Source organism: Ursus arctos, unplaced genomic scaffold, assembly GCF_023065955.2.
Source record: "Ursus arctos isolate Adak ecotype North America unplaced genomic scaffold, UrsArc2.0 scaffold_21, whole genome shotgun sequence".
In the NCBI taxonomy this organism is placed as follows: Eukaryota; Metazoa; Chordata; class Mammalia; order Carnivora; family Ursidae; genus Ursus; species Ursus arctos.
Genome location: NW_026622886.1, coordinates 18960274 through 18981347, shown reverse-complemented (window position 1 = coordinate 18981347; position 21074 = coordinate 18960274). Strand labels below are relative to the sequence as shown.

Below are 21074 nucleotides of genomic sequence, written 5' to 3'. Positions count from 1 at the left end.
TTAATAACTCAACAAATATTAAGCATCTACTATGTGCCAGGCACCACAGGTTCTAAGGATAGGATACAGCATAAGACTCAATCCTACCACAGGACCTCAGTGTCTAACCATGGGAGACAAACAAGCAACACATTCAATAAGAAGTGATAAATGCTATGACAGAAGATGCATAAGGTGCTGTGATAGCAGCAGGATCCTGGAGTGGCATGGAGAAATCAAAGGAGATTTGCTGGAGGAGGGGAAATTTAGGGTGCATAGACGTAGCTAGGCCAAGAAGGTAGAGAGAGGGCTGGTGCTGCTGGAAGAGAGAACAGCACCTGCAAGGAGATGGCTCACCTACACAAGCAAAACCCCAGGCTCTGGAGTCGGAGAGAGCCAGGACGCAGAAATGCTCTGCCACTTGTTAAATAAGTGACCCTGCAAGTTAATTAATGTTTTCCAGCCTCAATTTTTTTGTCTGTAAAATGGAGATAGCAAATTATACCTCCTTAGAGGGGATTAAATGAGGTAAGAAATTAAATGAGGTAAGAAAAGCTTAGTAAACATAAGTATTCTCATCAAGATGATGCTCTCTTCTTTCCAAAAGTGTGAGTTATGTACGATTCCCTTTTTGCTGTGTCTGCCAGGAAGCTCCCCATAAAAATCAATCAAAAACCTACTTTAGCATTATGGACAGTAAGTAGTATTTTGCACTCTCTTCTTTTCCTTGGTTCTGATTTTCAATTTCTAGATCCACTTCATTAATGTCATTATTATACATCTGTTGACAGTCACTTCAATTTTCTTTTTTAAAGGAGTGACATAAGTCAAATAAAACTCTCTGGAATCCTTTATAGTCCATCGAAAATAGCATATAGTTTAGCACCTCCTAAGTGAGCTCCTTAGAACCGTCCATTGTTCGAAGCTCTTATGACGTGCACTTCTTTTACTGGCCTAATTTGGTATTCAGAGGCCACAGTAAAAGTTTTATCCATTATAGAACAGACACTGCTTGACTTGGCCATTCCAGCTGCCACCTTCATGATCTCCTCGAAGAGACGTTCTGCCTTAACACACAAACACCATGTTTCATCCTGACACAGTGCCTGTGGTTAAAAAGTGATTGCTATCATTTTCTCAACAGAAAAAGTACATTCTATTGCAATTCCCCGTTGCAGATATTTCAAACCATCTAATATATGCCCCTTTAAAACACTGCACTAGCTGCCTTGGTAAAGACTGTTGATTTTATCCTGCATAAATTTTACAAGATAGAGAACAAAAGGGAAAATACCAGGAGATTCAATAACTCTCTCTGGTTTTATTTAAAGGAAAAAATTATTCTCTTCTCTCTACAAGGACATCTTTTTCCTTTCCTATCCATACCCATTGTCTCATGTTTTGAAAATCATGTAAGATACAAATAATCCCAAACCCAGCAAAACGCAAGAAGGTTCTCATGAAAATTAACTCTTCTTGTAGCACATAGGCAGGATTTCTGTTACACTGTTTGGTGGTACGTGCATTTATTCATTCTTTCAGTGATATTTATCAAGCACCTACTATGTGCCAGGCAGTAGGCAAGACAGACTCTAGCTACCCTTTGCCCACACCATATCATTCTGGGAAACACAAAAACGTTTGCTGAGAGGATTTTCTGCCTGCACGCTACAGGATGGTTGCACAGGTTGGGTTGGTTTTTTTTTTTTTTAAGATTTGAGAGAGAGCGTGCGTGAGTGGGGGAAGGGGCGGAGGGAGAGGGAGAGAATATCAAACAGAACCCTCACTGAGTGTGGAACCTGACGCAGGGCTCGATCCCACAACCCTCAGATCATGACCTGAGCCAAAACCAAGAGCCAGATGCTTAACCGACTGGGCAGCCCAGGAGCCCCCAGTTCAAGTTTTGGAGTGTTCTTGTACCTCATGCCACTTCGGTGTTCTCACGCAACTCGTGTCTTGTCCCAGACCTCCTCGGGGAGTTCAAGACTGGCAGAGCAGCAACTCCTGGGGCACTGCCCCCGTACCGTTGACCCACAGCAGTTATGGGCTAGTCCTTGTTTTATGCCAGTTGGTAAATATTTTTAACAGCATCCCCAGTGTGCTCTGCCTAATTTCCGGTTTGGCCCACAGATCCAACACGGCAGGCCCCCATTTGCCCACCTCACCCATTTCTTCCCATCTTTTCATATCACCTTTCCCCTCACCTGCACACAGAAGCTCTGCAGGAGATCAGAGACTCCCTTCTCTCTCTCAAGAGGATCAGATCTCCGTTTCTCCATTCGACTCTCACTGACCAGCCGGGACGTTCACCCCTCCCCACAAGGTGATGTTCAAAATGTCCGCTTTGCCAGGAGCATCAAGTGAGTTAAAAGCATCCTTTTCTCTTACTAATTTGGAATCATCCCAAGGACTCTGATTAAAGCAAAAATATGCCACAAAGAAAACACAACTGTGGGTAACTAGACAATCCACACCAGGGTTTGAAAATGATTAAAACCAGTAACTAGAACTTCACTCAGGCAGAATCCCAAACTAGGGCACTAGAGGGTGCGAGTGACGGACGCGAACTCCGAGGAGCCGCTCCAGCAATGCTTCTGCAAAGCGCTGGCCTTTCATGCTCTGATGGTGACGCGCTCATTTCTCCCACTTCTCGCACACTAAATGCAAGTGTAGTTGAATGATGGCAACCAGATTGAAAGGTAACTGGGAGCTGAAAATAGAGACTTTCTCTCATTATAATAGTCCTCTACCAGAAATGTTTGTTGTGTAAAAAAGCCCTGTTCCCTGGGCACCTGTTTAAAGGAACAGCCATTCAAGAGTTTAAAGGTATAACCATTAACAGTGTTTAAGCCATGAATGTTAATAAGCCTATAAAAAATAAATGTATTTGCATTTATTTAATTTTTTTTATTTAATTAATTTTGATCAGGGACCCAGTATGACTGAATCCTATTTCAGACAAATAAAATGTGAGAGCAGTAAGTTCAAGTCATAAGCCTATTCTGCTCATCTGATTTCCTTCTAATGCCATTTTTTCTACTCCTCTTTTCCTTCTCACTCTTTCCCAAAATCAGGCACCCCACCATGCCTCATACAACTTCTTACAAGAGGCAGGATGTACACGGCTAATAACATTCTAAATGGGTGTTATCCTCAATGCAGATAAAATGAGAGCTTTTCCTCTATGGTCAGGAACAAGACAGGGATGTCCACTCTCACCACTGTTATTCAACACAGCACTAGAAGTCCTAGCTTCAGCAATCAGACAACAAAAAAGAAATAAAAGGCATCCAAATTGGCAAGGAAGAAGTAAAACTCTCACTGTTTGCAGATGACATGACACTATATATAGAAAACCCGAAAACTCCACCAACTAACTGCTAGAACTGATAAATGAATTCTGTAAAGTTGCAAGATATAAAATCAACATACAGAAATCTGTTGCATTTCTATATACTAGTAATAAAGCAGCAGAAAGGGAAATTAAGGAATGCATCCCATTTACAATTTCACCAAAAATAGTAAGATACCTAGGAGTTAACCTAACCAAAGAGGTGAAAGACCTGTACTCTGAAAACTGTAAACACTGATGAAAGAAACTGAAGACAACACAAAGAAATGGAAAGACATTCCATGCTCATGGATCGGAAGAACAAATATTGTTAAAATGGCTATACTACCCAAAGCAACCTACACATTTAATGCAATCCCTGAATCAAAATACAGAGCATTGTTCACAGAGCTAGAATAAACCATCCTGAAATCTGTACGGAACCACAAAAGACCCCAAGTCCAAGTAGCCAAAGCAATCTTGAAAAAGAAAAGCAAAACTGGAGGCATCACAATCTCAGACTTTAAGTTATATTACAAAGCTGTAGTGATCAAAACAGTAGGGTACTGGCATAAAAATAGACACACAGAGATCAATGTAACGGAGTAGAAAAACAGAAACAAACCCGCAATTATATGGTCAATTAATCTTTAACAAAGCAGGAGAGAATACCCAATGGGAAAAAGACTGTCTCTTCAACAAATGGTGTCAGGAAAACTGGACAGGAACATGTAAAAGAATGAAACTGGCCCACTTTCTTATACTATACACACAAAAAAATTCAAAGTGGATTGAAGACCAAAATATGAGACTGGAAACCACCAAAATCCTAGAGGAGAACACAGGCAGTAACTTCACTGATATTGGCTATAGCAACATATTTATGGATATGTCTCCTGAGGCAAGGGGGAAAAAAAGCAAAAATAAACTACTGAGACTACATTAAAATAAAAATCTTCTGCACAGCAAAGGAAACAATCAAAACTAAAAGACAACCTATGGAATGGGAGAAGATATTTGCAAATGACATATCCAATAAAGGGTTAGTATCCAAAATATATAAACAACTTATACAACTCAGCACCTAAAAAACAAATAATCTGATTAAAAATGGGCAGAGGATTTGAATAGACATTTCTCAAAGAAGACACACAGATGGCCAACAAACACATGAAAAGATGCTCAAAATCACTTGGCATCAGGGAGATACAAATCGAAACCACAATGAGATATTACCTCACATCTGTCAGATTAACTAAAATCAACAATACAAGAAACAACACGTGTTGGCAAGGATGCAGAGAAAGGGGAATACTCTTACACTGTTGGTGGGAATGCAAACTGGTGCAGCCACTGTGGAAATCAGTATGGAGGTTCCTCAAAAGTTAAAAATAGAACTACCCTACAATCCAGCAATCACACTACTAGATATTTGCCCAAAGAATTTACAAAAATACTAATTCAAAGGGATATGGGTACCCTGATGTTTATAGTAGCATTGTCTACAATAGCCGAATTATGGAAACAGCCCAGATATCCACTGATTAATGAATGGACACAGAAGATGTGGTATATATATATATACACACAATTAAATATTACTCAGCCATAAACAAGAATGAAATCTTGCCTTTTACAACAACATGGATGGAGTTAGAGTGTATTATGCTAAGCAAAATAAGTCAGAGAAAGACAAATACCGTATGATTTCATTCATATGTGGAATTTAAGAAACAAAATAAGCAAAGAGAAAAAAGAGAGAGGCAAACTAAGAAACAGACTCCTAACTCTAGCGAACTTATGGTTACCAGAGGGGTGGGGTGGGGGGTAGATGAAACAGGTGATGGGGATTAAGAAGTGCACTTGTGGTGAGCACCAGGTGATGAGGGGGAAGTGCTGAATCACGATATTGTTCACTTGAAACTAATATTACACCATATGTTAACTATACGGGAATTTAGGACCCAGGAATGGGACACAAAGGTGGAATAAACATTAATTTTGTGCCAAAAAAAAACCCTAACTGGAATTTAAATAACTTTAAACAAAAGAGGCAGGGTATATTGAGGAAGGGAAGAGACAAAATCTGTCAACATTTCTTCTCTTCTGCCACCCCTCCAGTCTGACCAGCCCGTGGAGGTATGCTGGGGGTGATGGTGGTGGTAATGATAATAACAACTACAATTACGTATCTTCTCTGTTCCAGATATGTTATTCTATATGTACATTCTAACTCTTAAAAAACCCGATAAGGAATAGACACTTTTAAAATCACTTTTTGATTGCAAGTAATAGAAAACATGGCTAAAAGTGGCTTACATAAATGGGGGTCTATTTTCCTTGTGTAACATGAAATCTGGATATAAACAATTCCAGGGATGCTTAGGGAGCACACTTGGGACATGGGGTTGGTATCTCTTGATTCTCCCAGTCTTCCCCCTCACAGTCAGGAAATGGCTGCAGTGGTTCTATGCATCGATATCCAAACACTGCTGCATTCAAAGCAGGAAGCAAAGGGCAGCACAGGCAGAGGTTCTCCTCCTCCACTCCCCTTTACCCAGGAAGAAAATCTTCTCCCAGTACTGCCCTGCAGACTTCCCTTACATCTCATGGACCAGAAGGCACTCACATACCTGCCCCTAAGTCCAGAGGCAAGGCCCATCTTTCCTGAGTTTGAGTGACTTCTGCCTGTTTTGTTAACAAGGAAGGAAGGAAGGAAGGAAGGAATAATGGCTTTGGAGCAAACAAGAAACAGTCTGACGTAGTACTATCATCTCTAACTTACAGATGAGGAGCCCAGATCTCGGTGAGATGACGTAACGGGCTGACTGTCACAGCTCATAATTGGCAGAGCAGGGATTCAAATTGGAGACCAGGCTGTTCATTATTCCACTGAGTGGCCTCTCTGACTGCAGTGGTCCCTCCTGCTAGGACCCAATCAGCTCCACCTAGGATACCCCCTCATTTTTTCTTTCATGATGCCATATTTTTTTTTTTCTTAAGATAACCACACTAAGTCTATGAATTCAACAGAAGAACTAAGTCCAACTCAGTTGGGTTGAGGGCACGTGAGGTACAGATGTTACTGCACAAAAGTCACATCCTACTCATCCTGCATCAGGGGTTGAAGCCCCTTAATCCAGGGTCACCAGGGGAGCAGCCATCCTGTGAATGGAGCCACAGGGACTCCCGGCAACCGAGACATGGGGCAAGTGAAGCCTGACAAAGACAGCATCCTCGGGAGTAAGCAGCAAAAGCTTTTTGCAAAATTGCCAATGTCCAGCATTTGCCTCCCCCTCAGTCGCCGGGGAGCCTGGGCCTTAGCACGGCACTGTGGTCAGGCCCAGGGGCAGCGGTGGCAGCAGACCACTGAAGAGTCCCAGTGCGGACACCTATGGCCTGGGCAGCTTTCTTAACCCTTCTGAGCTCCGCCGCCCTTAACCGTACGATGGAGATGATGACAGAATCTAGCTCACAGCACTTCCCTGAGAATTAAAAGACAGAGTACATGTGAAGGGATTAACACAATGCTCACTCGATGAATGTCAGTGCCAGAGAGGTAGGCGGTACTGGCAGGAGAGACCAACCAAGACTGAACTACTTGCCCTGTAAAACCCCAGGGTTGTAAAGACTTTTTTTTTTTTTAAGATTTTATTTATTTGAGAGAGAGAGAGCACAAGCGGAGGGAGCAGCAGGCTCCCCGCCAAGCAAGGAGCACAGTGCAGGACTGGACCCCAGGCCTCTGGGACCATGACCCGAGCCAAAGGTAGATGCTTAACCTACCGAGCTACCCAGGTGTCCCCAGGGTTGTAAAGATTTAAACTGTCAAATTGCCTCACTAGCCTCTCAGTTCAGAGATTCAAAGTCTGGTTACCTTCTCCCTAAGCTCACTCAACTATGAACAATCACCCCAGAACAAACTACAGATAAAGTATAAAATCTGATATCACACATCTTGTTTTATTTTTACTTTTTCCTGTGTATATTTTTTTTGTGTATTTGTGTGTGTATAAAATATCCCAAGGAATCACAAGAATGTACGTACATTTGAAATAAAGACAATAATGAAACACCCAGGTACCCATCCCACAGTTTAAGAAATGGAATAAAATCTGTATCTTGGAAGCCCTTTGTGTCCCTCTGTGATTCTCAGGTCCTCTCCCCCCACCCTGCACAGGTAAACACTAATCTTAATTTTGAGTTAATCACCCTTCTGCTTTTCTTTATAGTTTCATCATGTATATGTATTCCTAAGCAATAAATCATTTAATTTTGCTTTATTACACTTCATGTGAGTGAAATTATATAGTAGGTATTTTTCTGCAACTTGTTTTTCACTGAATATTCTTTTTTTTTTTTTAGTTTTATCCATGCTCACACACACAATTATACTTCATTCACTTTCACTGCTATGTAATAGTAGTCTGTTGTACGAATATGCTAAGACTCATAACCTTAGGGAGGCTTACACAAATCCTAAATATTTAGTGTAACCACACAACTGATTGTCTAAACTGAGCCATGTTTGAGAGTGAAGGGGAATGCTATTAATAATTCTACCAAAACAACAGGCACAAACCAGACTGCATGTCACACTATAAATACTGAACAGTATGTCAGGATTTCTTTATTTCATTTTATTTTATTTTATTTTAGGGAGAGAGGGAAAGAGAGAGCGCACGCGTGCGCACACGAGTTGGAGAGGGGCAGAAGGAGAGAGAGAGAATCTCAAGCCAACTTCCTGCCAAGTGTGAAGCCTGGCACAGGGCCTGATCCCACAACACTGAGATCATGACCTGAGCCAAAACCAAGAGTCAGGAGCTCAACCAACTGAGCCACTCAGGCGCCCCTACCCCAGGATTTCTTAATCACTCTCCTAAAGTGAAGACTGAGGCACTGAAGTCCAAGCCTGCTTTACTGATGGTTTGTTCACATTTCAAAGGCTGTCAGCCTCTAAATTTGAAACAGAACCCTGAAGGAAAGCCCGAACAATTATTCTTTCTATCTTGGAAAGAAGACAAGCAAATTCTTTAGGAGGTAGATGGGAAAAACACACAGCCTTCCAGCCTCCGCTATCTAAGACAGTCACGGTTTATCACCCTTGTTTGAAAATTCCAGCTACAAGGATAACAGCAAAGATAAAATTTAAAAGGCCTTAAAATCCAAGTCCTTGTTCTGAGTCAGGACAGGGCTAAGGGCCCTCTTTACTTCAATCCTGTGAGGCAGGTGTGGATAAAGCTCAGTGAGGTAGAGGAACTCGCCTGGGGTCACACTGCACAAAAGGGGTAGAACACAAACACTGTCTCTAAGTACAATTATACAAATCAGGACATTTTGGGGAGACAAAACGGGGTGTTCTTAGCAGTGGCACAGGAAAGTGGGTGTGAAGTGGGGCTGTCTGAGGTACACCCGGACACGGGAGCACTCCACTTGCACAGAGGCTACTGTGACCCTCCAGGTTTACAGATACAAGTGATCTGGGGGGCTGGCCAGATTTGGGATCCAAATCTCTGAAGTTCACATTCCTTCTGGGTGGAGATGCACCCCCTAGAAGGATGTTCACAGTCGCTCGCCCCTCCCTCTTCAGTACCCCTGAAAGACCTGGGCCACATCCCCGCGGCACCCTTGCATCCAGCACAGCAGACTGGAGAGGATCGTTATTTGCTTCCCTGAGATTCATAATTAAATTAGAGCAGCGTTCCCCCTCCCAAAGCATCTCCTGTCCAGAGCGGCCAGCGGCAGAGTTAACGTGCTGTTCACTGGAGCGGTCATCACTCTGAGAGGCCAAGAGCACACTGTCTGACCGCAGGATCCACAGCCCCTTCTGTCAGCAGGCCCCATGGGACCCCCAGCCTCGCTCCTGTCTGCACACGTGTGTGCTCGCGCTCTCTCTCTCACACACACACATACACATGCAATGCTTTTTTTAAAAGAAATGTTTTATCATTCATCAAGTAATACCACTGAAGCTGTATGCACTTTTCTGTATGTATTTTTTTTAAGATTTTATTTTTAAGTAATCTCTACCCCTAACATGGGGCTCGAACTCACAACGCCGAGATCAAGAGGCACATGCTCCACTGACTGAGCCAGCCTGGCGCCCCTGTATGTATGCCACACTTGAGGAAATCGAGCCCCACATCGGTCTCCACACTCATTGGGGAGTCTGCTTAAGGTTCCCTCCTTCCCTCTCCCTCTGCCCTTTCCTCCCATGTGCTCTCTCTCTTTAAAATAAACCTTTTTCAAAAAATAAAAGAGATCTATCTATACCCAGTAAAAAATTGCAACAAATTCGCATAGAAAAGATTAGAAGAAATTAAACCAAAATTTGAGCTAATTATGAGTAGATGATAGTACAGGAATCTACATTTTTCTTCCTTATACTTTTCCGTATTTTTTAACATACTTCCATGAGTATATATTACCATTTATAGCCAGAAATAAAAAGTTAAACAAAGAATTTGCGTCCTCTTCTAAAGCCTTCCAGGTAACAGCCAGCTGCAACCAATCATATCTGAGGAAGGACACTACACAATGGAAGACGTCTGAAGGCAGGTGACTAGACAGGCTGGCGAAGGCCTTCAACAACAGCTGCAGAGGAATGACTGAAGGAATGGGCACGTGCGCCCTGAGGAAGACTAGTTAACAGGACAGCTGTCTTGGAACATCTGTCCTGTGGAAGAGGGATCACACTTGCTCTACTAGGCTCCAGAGGCCAGAACAAAGACTAACGGACCAAAGGTGTGAGAAGGGGAGGACGAAGATTTAGCTCAAGAGGCATGCGCACTGTGTGATCACACTAGAAACCTCAGGCTTCCTTCTTGCCCAGCACCTCTGCTGGAGGTGGCTGGTGGATTCTCTTGTTAGAATCTGGGCGACAGCACGACACCATCCTGAGTCCATCCTCTGCTAGTCTCGCAGACCAGGTACTTGTGGACAACCAACCGCAGGGGTCAGGATCCCGGAAATTCATAAACCAAACACCAGCCTGAGTGTTAAGTAACTGGCTCTCCTTTTAATCCTGCTCCCTTACTTCATAGCAAGTTCTTCAAATTTTATACAAATTGGGCCACTTCTGTTTTTTCCCCTTGACCATCTCAGTCCAAGCTGTCATCACCTCCCTCTTCCCTGGATCACTACAACGGCTTTCTCCCTAGTTTTTCTCCTTCTCTTGCCACCCCTGCCGCCAGTCCATTTGCTACGTAGAAACTCAAGGAATGTTTTTTTTAGGCTAACGTAAAAAATCATTAACACGACCCCAAGACCCAAGCTGCAGACTCCGGCCTTAATGAGGCCCCTCCCCATGGCTCTCTACACCCCAACCAAAATGGACACGTTTTCACTCAACTCTTTCCACATGCTGAACCTGTCCATCCCCGACTACCTTGACGTTCTGCAACGCAAATCTCAGATGTCATTCCCTAGCTGAATCCTGCAAAGGCGTCACAGTGCCCTAAGTCTCCTTCACGTGGCTCGTATGATTTCCGTGAGCTAGCCACAGCTAACCAGTGTGCACCTACTGCCTCCAGTCTCTCAACTAAGCAAAATGCCTGAGTCCTTCAAATGCACTAGCATTCTCCTTGTCACTTGGTTTTAATGCATGTTGCTTCCTCTGCCTGGAAAAAACCTTCTTGTGGCTAATTCCTATCCTATTCAGGGTTCAGCCTGAAGGTTACTTCCTCAGGAAGCCTTCCCTTACCTCCAAGTACTGGCTTAAGTGCCCCCCTCACATGTGCCCACAGCACCTGTAATTATCCCATCGTAGCATTTACTATATGCCATTGTAGCTGTATTCCTGCAATCTGGTAAGCCTACGGTGGCAGAGATTGCATCTATATTGCTCGGAACTATTAAGTAAATGACTTCATTTTAGAAATATGGCTTTTCCTCCATGAATGAGCAAGTTATGGTAACAAAACAAAAAACAGGAAAATAACAGATTTCAACAGGAAATATTCCAGTAAGTGGGATTTCCTTCCTAGAATAATGAAATAAATCTAAACTTCACTCAATTACCTTGTCCTAAGCGAAGGTTCATGGGTTGTCACTTTTAGTCTCACTACTTGGCACAGTAATTATTCTTTACCAGCATTTGAATGCCCTGGGGCAATCTTCAGTCTGCACACAAAAGAATCGATAGGTATAGCAAATTGACCAAAAAGATGTATAACACTGAATTCTCAAAATGGCAGGATATACAAGGAAAGTAAATCAGGAAAACACTGCCGGACGTAAGACCAATAAGCAAAAAATAAATCTTCCATAGTCTGCTTCCCCAAAGATGTAAACAGCTTCTGCTAATTTGATAAAATTGTTGATATGAAAGACGTTCAGAATCCCAAAGCCAGAACCCTGGCGTGGGTCTTGGTATGGATTCAGAGTCAAAGGGACAACAAATGGGGCCAATGCCCTGTCCTGCGTCCCCATCCCCGAAGACCTTATGGGACCGTCATAATTAACTCTGGACTGCCTGGCTCCAAACTCCTTTGTATTCAAGAAAAATACACTTCTATCTCAATTCATAGTGGGCAGCTTTGAAGGACAGATTTGCCTTTACATTTATCCGAAGTCAGCCTATTTCAATGCACTGGTCCTGGCTCTCTACTCTGGAGCAAGACATCACGTCAAGTGTTAGAGACACCGTGGGGTCTGGTCTAAGGAAACCTGGGTTTCCATGTAATCTTGGGCTAGCAGTTTAAGTGCTCTGAGCCTCATTCTTCACCCACAAAATGAAGACTCCTTCCTTCTCTCTCTCTCTTTCCCTGGAAATATTATTCATAGGAAAGAGCATAGGTTTTTGAGTCGGATACAGATTTGATCATTTAATGGCTATATGATCTTGGGCAGATACTCATCCTCTCTGAGCACAGTTTTCTCATCTTCAAAATACCTCACAGGGCACTGTAAGGATCAGATGAGACATGGAATGTGAGGCACTGAACACAAAGGCCGGCACTTGTAAGCCCGGGAGCTTACTACAAACAGTAGCTATTATCGTCTCCTCTCCCCTTCCCTGGTACTGTCAGTTATGGTAACCACAGCTACTAATTACTAAGCACGCATGTGTTGGCACCATGCAAGCACCTTCCACTTACTAAGCCACTGAATTCCTGCAGCCAGGTAAGTACTAAATAATCCCCATTCTTCAGACGGGGACACTGAGGCATGAGATGTAACTACCTTGCCAAGGTCACACAGTGGAGACCTGAGCGCAGGCAGTCTGATTCCAGAGCCCCTGTTCTTTTGTGCCAGAACACGCCTTATTGCCAGCTCCCTGGAGGTGGTGTCACATCTCCCCCAGGCAATGTCTGGTAGCAGCTACCAGGGAATCTTACCCACCATGAACCTTTCAAGCCCCTGTAATAACGGATTAGCAGACAAGTCACAAGAGAATCCATTTCCAAAACACCTATGTTGTCAGACCATTTGTCTACTGAACCAAGGTATGCCTAGAGACACAAAGGGTCTCTGCCACAGGAATGGAAGATCCCTCCACCCAGAGTATAGCTCTTGGATTAAGAATGACATCCCTAGGGACACCTGGGTGGATCAGTCGTTAAGTGTCTGCCTTCTGCTCAGGGTGTGATCCCAAGTCCCTGGGATCGAGCCCTGCATCTGGCTTCATGCTCTGCTGGGAGCCTGCTTCTTCCTCTCCCACTTCCCCTGCTTGTGTTCCCTCTCTCGCTGGCTGTCTCTCTCTCCATCAAATAAATTAAATTAAATTAAATTAAAAAATTTAAAAAAAGAATGACATCCCTAAAGCCTTGAAAAACTGAAAATAATTCTGACCAATGTTTATAAGCTTCTAGAGTCTGAACTGCTTGAGTTTAAGGTCTCTATCATTCATTCAAATTAAAGTACCTGCCAGACAGAATGAAATGTGCCACAGAGTTTGTTGATCTATAGAAGAGCTATCGTTTGCCCCTCGGCAGGGATGGGCAACAGAACTATTCATGTTGTCATCATGAGGGACACTTCTGAGTATGTCACTATGCAAATAAAGTGCGAGAGAATGCAGCTGATAGGACACAAACCTCATTAACACACAGTCCATTAATTTGGAATGTGATCATTCGTAGTTCTAAATTTTGTTTTTAAATTATCTATAAATAGGGGCACCTGGGTGGCTCACTCGGATAAGTGTCTGCCTTCAGCTCAGGTCATGATCCCAGAGTCCTGGAGTCCCACACTGGGCTCCCTGCTCAGTGGGTAGTCTGCTTCTCCCTCTCCTCAGCCCCTCCCCCTCGCTTGTGTTCTGTCCCTCTCTCCCCCTTTTCTCTCTCGCAATAAAATCTTTTAAAAAACAAATTATCTACAAAGAAAAATGACCTGAATAACTGAATAAACACGATCAACTCACCCATTCTACTAATGTTCATATGAATCTATCATGTGCCAGCACTGGGGTAGCAGTCATAGATTTTATTTGTAATTCCCATCAAAAGAGAACTCTGTAGTGCAGGAAGTTGTGCCTCCATTTTAAAATAAGTTTTAAGTCCAGAAAATTAAATTGTGGTATGTCCATACAATAGACCACTATGCACCTGTAATAAAACGGAGGGGAGATGGGTTGGTGCTAACACATTAACAAGAACAACTGCTGAATGAAAAAAGCAAGAGGTGGAATACTCTTTAAGGATCCCATTTGTACTAAAAAAATAAATAAATAAATAAATAAATAACAAGATGATGAAGATACATACGTAAATGAGTATGTGGTGAAATTCCTGGGAAGAACAGTCAAGAAAATCTGATGGTCTGAGATGAAAAAGAAACTCATTTTTCATTGTACTATTGTAATGTGGAATTCTTTACCATTTTCATGTGATTTTTCATAATATTAAAGCTTACTAAAAGAGGTTAGCCTGAGTTATTATTTATCGGCCCATGCTGAGCACAGCATCTGACACATAATTGGAATTCCAGTATTTACTTCATGAATGTAAATAAATGCTACTAATTACCATTTAACACATTTATCTTTTCTATTCACTGCATCAGGTCCCATTCTAATAATAAGAGTGAAAACAGTCTGGAGTGAGTTCAAGTCCCTGTATGTGTTTAAAGAAATACAACTGCAATAAATCTGAAAAATATTCTATAATTCACACTTTACACTCCGCTCCCAGCCCTCTTTTCTCTCAAGTTCTGCTCTATACACACACACGTACACAGAATCAGGAAAACAGTTCACCGACAAAAATTAAAAAAAAAAAAAAAAGGAAAAAGAACTGGAATTAAGAAATGCTTTGCTGCTCTTACTAAAGGTTCGGGTTGGTCAGTAATTTTTTTTAACCAGACGCTGATTTGAGAAAGGCAAATCTATAAACACACATTACTACTTAATCGGCCCTATGAATTAATTTTTTTATGTATATCTTGAAAAGAGTTGGAACAGGTTTATTTGAAAAACTCTGCCTGATTCCTAACAGCACCAAGCCATTCTGAGCAGGGGGAGTAACCCATGAGCGCCCTGAAGGCGGGCACAGAGGGTCTGAGGGACACCAGCCACATCAGAAGCTCCTGTTGCTATCGCCCTGCAGGAGTGATGGCAGCCGCGGAGCTGGAACCTGACGGTGCTGAGAAAGGGGGAACAAGTTTCGTATCTGCTGTGAGTGTGCAGTACACTGTTTTAGGTTGTTTTAATGGACTCTTCCCCCAGTAGCACCAACTAGGGGGTTAAAAAAAACAAACAAGACATCTGGTAACTTCTTTCGGGGAAAATCTTAACAGATTTGTGGGTGTAACTCTACTCAATCTGTTTTGTAAATAAACCCCAGGCAATGGCATCAATTAAAAATCTTTTAGAAGATGGTTTTAACAAGAGTGGCGTCCTGGAAACTAAAGTTCTGATTTCCTAATAATTGCACGAACCACCCTGTGTGGAAGCTGTTACGTAAGGGCACTGTGCAAAGCACCTGGCAGGCGAGTGACAGTTTAATTCTCACGACTCTATGAGGTGTCATGACTATCCCCATTTTGCAGATGGAGAAACTGAGGCTCACTGACATGAACTAATCTGCCCAGACTCACACAGCTAGTGAGCACAAGAACTGGAAACTCAAGCTCAATGTTGAAGAATCCCAGGACATTCTGGGGCATACTCCTGCACCCAGCTCAACAAGTTTATGAGAGAGAGAACAGTCAGAATTAGAGGGACCAGGAAGGATCTCTCTCCGTGTGCTGGAACTAACCTCCTATTGTTGAGAGAGCGAAAGCCAAGCTGAGGGCAAAACACAAGCTGACATCTCACAAATACACACACACACACACACACACACACACACACACACACATCACATCACATCACATCACATTCCTCAGGCACTAGTAACTGCCTAAGAACAAAGGCAAGAGAAAAACAAATGGTCAACTGATAAAGATCACAGTCACATAGGACATGAAACTCTACTCTAGTTTCTAACTGTCTTAATGATTTACAAGAAACATAATCTTAATAATTAGCCAGATCTCCAGAAACCCATAGACTCAATTCCTAACGTCACCTTCACCTCCATAGTCTAGAAAGCCCTTCATAATCAGTCACTCCTCACAATCACAATGCAGGTCCTTCTGCCCACGAGTTCGGTCCCCGAGCTGTAATAAAAATACCTTTCCGCTCTGTAAAACGTCTCAAGAATTCCCTCTTGACTGTCGGGCTCCTGGATCCTGCATCACTAGGACTCTGGCACCTTAAGCAGAGCAGGCCAGGTGTGGCAGACAGAACAGTAAGCCTGGCACTTGGAAGCCTGGGGTTGTCCTGGTTCTACCACGAGCAAACCTGCTTACACTGCTTGGCCTGTCCAAGCTGGGTTCTCCTCAGCCGTATGATGAGGCGGCTGGGCTAGAACATACCTCGGCTCTACAACTGCACATCAAGTCCACAGACACATATGCAGAAATGATTTTGCAGGGATAGTAGAGCAGAAAAAGTTCAACTGTACAGAGTGGACAACTGAGCAGCACGTCATGTCAACTTTGAGAAGAGCCCTGACAGGAGGCATTGGCTGCAGTCGGCCTCCAATGTAATTGCAACAATGACCTCCAGCGGCCACTGCTAAACCCAGCGGCCAACTGTTGGTCATCTTAACTGACTAGTCAGCAGCGTCTGATAGAGCACACTACTCACTGAAACCTTTTCTTCACTGACCTCTAAGAAACTACTCTCTCCTAAATTTTCCCATCACTGGCTGCTCCTTCCAAGTCTCCTCTGCTTGGCCCTAGCTAGCGCAGTGCCCCAGAGTTAGTCCCAGACCTCTTTGTCCCCGTTAATTCTCTTCACACTCTCGTCTGATTTCCCAGATTTGAATGCAATCCACATGCTGAGGACCCCCAAATGTGCATCTCCATCCCAGAACTCCAGGCTTGTATATTCAGCTGCCTGTTCAGCATCGCTGCTAGGATGTCCCCAGATGAGCTCCTACATTCCCTCAATAAAGGGCCACTGCAGTGAATGGACACACCGCACTCGGCCCTTTTGGGCGCTCAGACTAGGGGATCTTTGACTCCCACCTCATCAAAGGTTAAAGCCAAGGTCTTTACAATAGTTTACCAGTCGGGCGCCTGGGTGGCTCAGTCGGTTAAGCCTCTGCCTTCTGCTCAGGTCTTGATCCCGGGGTCCTGGGATGGAGCCCTGCATCCGGCTCCCCGCTCAGCGGGGAGTCTGTTCCACCCTTCCCCCCCCATTCATGCATGTGCTCTCCCTCTCAAACAAATAAATTAAATCTTTTTTTTTTAAATAGTTTACCAGTCCTTCCTGGACTTACACCTACTCACTCCCCAGTTCTCTCTCTGATCTCTTCCCACCCCCATGTACCCCCAGGCACTCTAGCCAGCCTAGCTTATACTCTCACCATTCTTGCTACTTAGAACATCATCGCCCCCCACCCCCGCTCCCGCCCCCCAGCAAGGATCCCACAGGCTCACTTCCTCAAGAATTTGTTCAAATATCTTCTTTCCAGTGAGGCCTTTTTCTGATCAGATCATTCTATTTTAAATTGCAATCTGCCCCTCAGGGCACTCTCTTTCCCTCTCCCTGCTTTGTTTTTCTTCATAAAAGCCTACCATGTGATAAATACTATATTCCTGTATTTCATTACTCTCTATATTTCCCAGCTAGAATGTAAGCTCCAGGGAGGGAGAAGGGCTTGTCTGTCTTGTTCACTGATGTATCTCCAACACCTAGAACGGTACATACAGCATAGTAGGCATTCTTTGTGGAAAAAATGCTTTGTCCTATAATCATCCATGCACAGCTTGTAAAGGGTAGCAGAATATGCCACCCCAAAACATGCTACTTTAAAATAAGGATTATTTTTGAGCTGAAGACAATTGAGAAGCAGATACAGAAAACAAAAACAAAAACAAAAAAATCCCTGCTTTCCCCCTATTTGCCTAAAAGCAGGACCTAAATTTGTAAAGGTGTCCCCTCATCCTCTCTCTACCAGGAAGAACAGAAGTTAATCACCAGAGACACTAGACCCTCATCAGCCCAGAGAAGGTACCAAGGGAATCCATGTAACAATCCTTGCTAAAACTAGGACGCCTGGGTGGCTCAGACCATTAAGCATCTGCCTTCAGCTCAGGCCATGATTCCAGGGTCCTGCATCTCCTGCATTGGCCTCCTTGCTCAGAAGGGAACCTGACTCTCTCTCTCCCTCTCTGTCAAATAAATAAATAAAATCTTAAAAAAAAAAAAAAAAAAACCCAACAGAAAACAATCCTTGCTAAAACTAACCCTTATCTACCATTAGTTCCCCCACATATCTGCCTTCCCATAATTTGCCACCCCAGAAGCTCAAGAACCTTTTGTCTTGCTGCTTCCCTAAAAATGTACTCTTCTTTGGTTAAGGTGGTACCCCAAGTTCTCAGCACCTCTTTCAGTTACTTATCTAGAGGCTCCCACATGTATGCATAATGCACAGGTTAACAAACTTCTGTTTTTCTCTTGTTAATCTGTCTTTTGTCAGTCTGCACACACCAGAGAGCGCACGGTGATAGAGAGGAAAATGAAGAAATGCCTCTTGCAGACAGATGCTAGATTTTTTTCCCCTCTCTTCTAAAAACAGTAGTTACTTTGGGATTCAAGGAGAATTGTATATTGTGACTCCCAGTCAGAGTTCAGGGTCCCAAATAATAAAAAAGAAATATAACTATCTTTAAAATGCCATTTTATTTTTTTTTAAATAACGTTTTAAAAGTATCTGAAGTAGGATTAGTGTGTTGTTGTCATATGTAGATTGACTTTGAACACACGTATGACATCATACACTCAAATATGTAAGTAGGTTCTACCCAACACAGGGCTTCAACTCACGACCCGAAAGTAAGACCTGAGCTGAGATCAAGAGTTAGATGCTTAACCCACTGAGCCTCCCAGGCGCCCCACACTCACACATTTTTTTAGGTAAAATTGGGGAACTAGGAGTCCTATAGTAATCTTGAAACTGTATTTACATATCAACAGACTATAATGCTATTTATCTGTAACAGGTTACACTAATTTTTCTTTTCTTTCTTTTTTTCCTTTCTTTGTTTTTTTGTTTTGGTTTTTCAAACCTGAAATCTGTCTTTCACACATAAGGACTCTGTAATGGCAAATGATGGTCACCAAGTAAGTGTCAAAGCTCAAACGCTACCATGAAATAGACTGGGTCTAAATCACAGGTCCACCAACCTACTATCTAGAACTTTGCTGACATACTAGGCTTCCCTGATCTTTGGTTTCCTCACCTGCAGAATGAGTGAATTAGACATCTAGCAAGATATCTGTGAGGACGAATGAAATGCTTCACATCACATGCTCAGCGCAGTGCTTGGCAAACAGGAAGCACTCAACACATACCAACTATTACTATTATTTTTAATCTTCAGACTTCATCTGAAGACTTTAGCTCTCAAAGACCTTATAGATCCCAAACTGAAGTCCTATCAGCTTCAGTAGAATACTCCCCTCTTCAGTTTATGCCTAATGAAAATGCATCCCCCAAAAAGAAAATGCATCCATTTTACAGTAAAAATAAACAAATCAAATCACTTTAGATGTCCTAATAAGATATATGAATGTGGATTTTAAAGACAAAATTCTTGAGGGGGCTAAGAACTGGTCAATAGGTAAATGAACCAGTTCTTCCCAAATAACAGGAAATATGGTATCTATAAAATAACACTTTAAAAGTATATGAATTAGGATCAGTGTGTTATTTTCATATGCAGAAAGGAAGGTAGAGGACAGGAAGAAAAGAGGAATGATAAGAAAAAGTTATTTGCAAATGATATATCCAATAAGGGATTAATATCCAAAATATATGAAGAACTTATACAACTCAACATCCAAAAAATGAATAACCCAATTAAAAAATGGGCATAATGACCCGAATATACATTTTTCCAAAGAAGACACACAGATGGCCAACAGTCACATGAAAAAAAGTTCCACATCACTCATCACCAGGGAAATGCAAAACAAAACAAAACACCAAAAAAAAAAAAAACCCCACAATGACATATCACCTCACACCTGTCAGAATGGCTCAAATTAAAAACACACAAGAAATAACAAGTGTTGGGGAGAATGTAGAGAAAAAGGAGCCCTCAGTGCACTGTTGGTGGGAGTGCAAATTTGTGCAGGCCACTGTGGAAAACTTAGTATGGAGGTTCCTCATTAAGTTAAAAACAGAATTACCATATGATCCAATAATTCCACTACTGGGTATTTACCCAAAGAAGATGAAAACACTGATTCAAAAAGATATATGCAGCCCCATGTTTACTGCAGCATGATTTACAGTAGCCAAGTATCCATCCATGGATGAATAGATAAAGAGGTGGATGTATATACAACAGAATATTACTCAGCCACAAAAAAGAATGAGATCTTGTTATTTGCAACAACATGATGGATCTAAAGAACATAATGCTAAGTGAAATAAATCAAAGAAAGACAAATACCATATGATTTCACTCATGTGTGGAATTTGAGAAACAAAACAAAGAAAAAAAGAGACAAACAAAAAATAGACTCAAATACAGAGAACAAAGTGGTGGTTTCCAAAGGGTAGATGGGTAGGGGGAGGGGTGAAATAGATAAAGGGGATTAAGAGAACACTTAACTTCATGAGCACTGAATAATGTACAGAAACGTTAAATCATTATATCATACACCTGAAGCTAATACACTATGCTAATTATACCTCAGTTTAAAAAAAAGACACTACCTAGAAAAAGTATGAATCTGAAAGGATTACTTCAGCATTCAGACCAGTGTCAAACTTATTTCCTTTTTAAATAGGGTTATTGTACAGATAAATCAAGAGGGAGCTATATATTCCACACTTACCAATGTACTATTTTTTTTAGAGAGCGAGAGCATGTGCAAGTGGAAAGCGGATAAGTGGAGGGGCTGAGGGAGAGACAGAATCTTAGGCAGTCTCCACGCCCAGCATGGAGCCCAACCTGGGGCTCAATCCCATGACCCCAGATCAAGACCCGAACCAAAACCAAGAGTCAGATGCTTAACTGACTGAGCCACCCAGGTGCCCGTGTCTCAAATTTCTGAAAGCTACAAGTTCAAGGTCACAGTGTCAGTGAGGATGGTTCCTTTTGAGGCCTGAGACAGAGAATCTGTTCCATCCTCTCTCCTAGCTTCCAGTTGTTTGCTGACAGTCTGATATCCATCGGCTTGTAGATCTCTATCTTGTGGCAATCTTTCTGTCTACTGTCTCTAAATTTCATTTTTTTGTTAGTAATCTTGACACCAAATGTG

General features: G+C 42.5%; 1 protein-coding gene across 1 annotated transcript in view; it reads right to left on the bottom strand.

Moving 5' to 3' along the window:
- The window catches only part of TMCC3 (transmembrane and coiled-coil domain family 3), a 258844-nt gene that overhangs the window by 195251 nt on the left and 42519 nt on the right, over positions 1-21074 (bottom strand). The gene's annotated exons all lie outside the window — the stretch shown is intronic.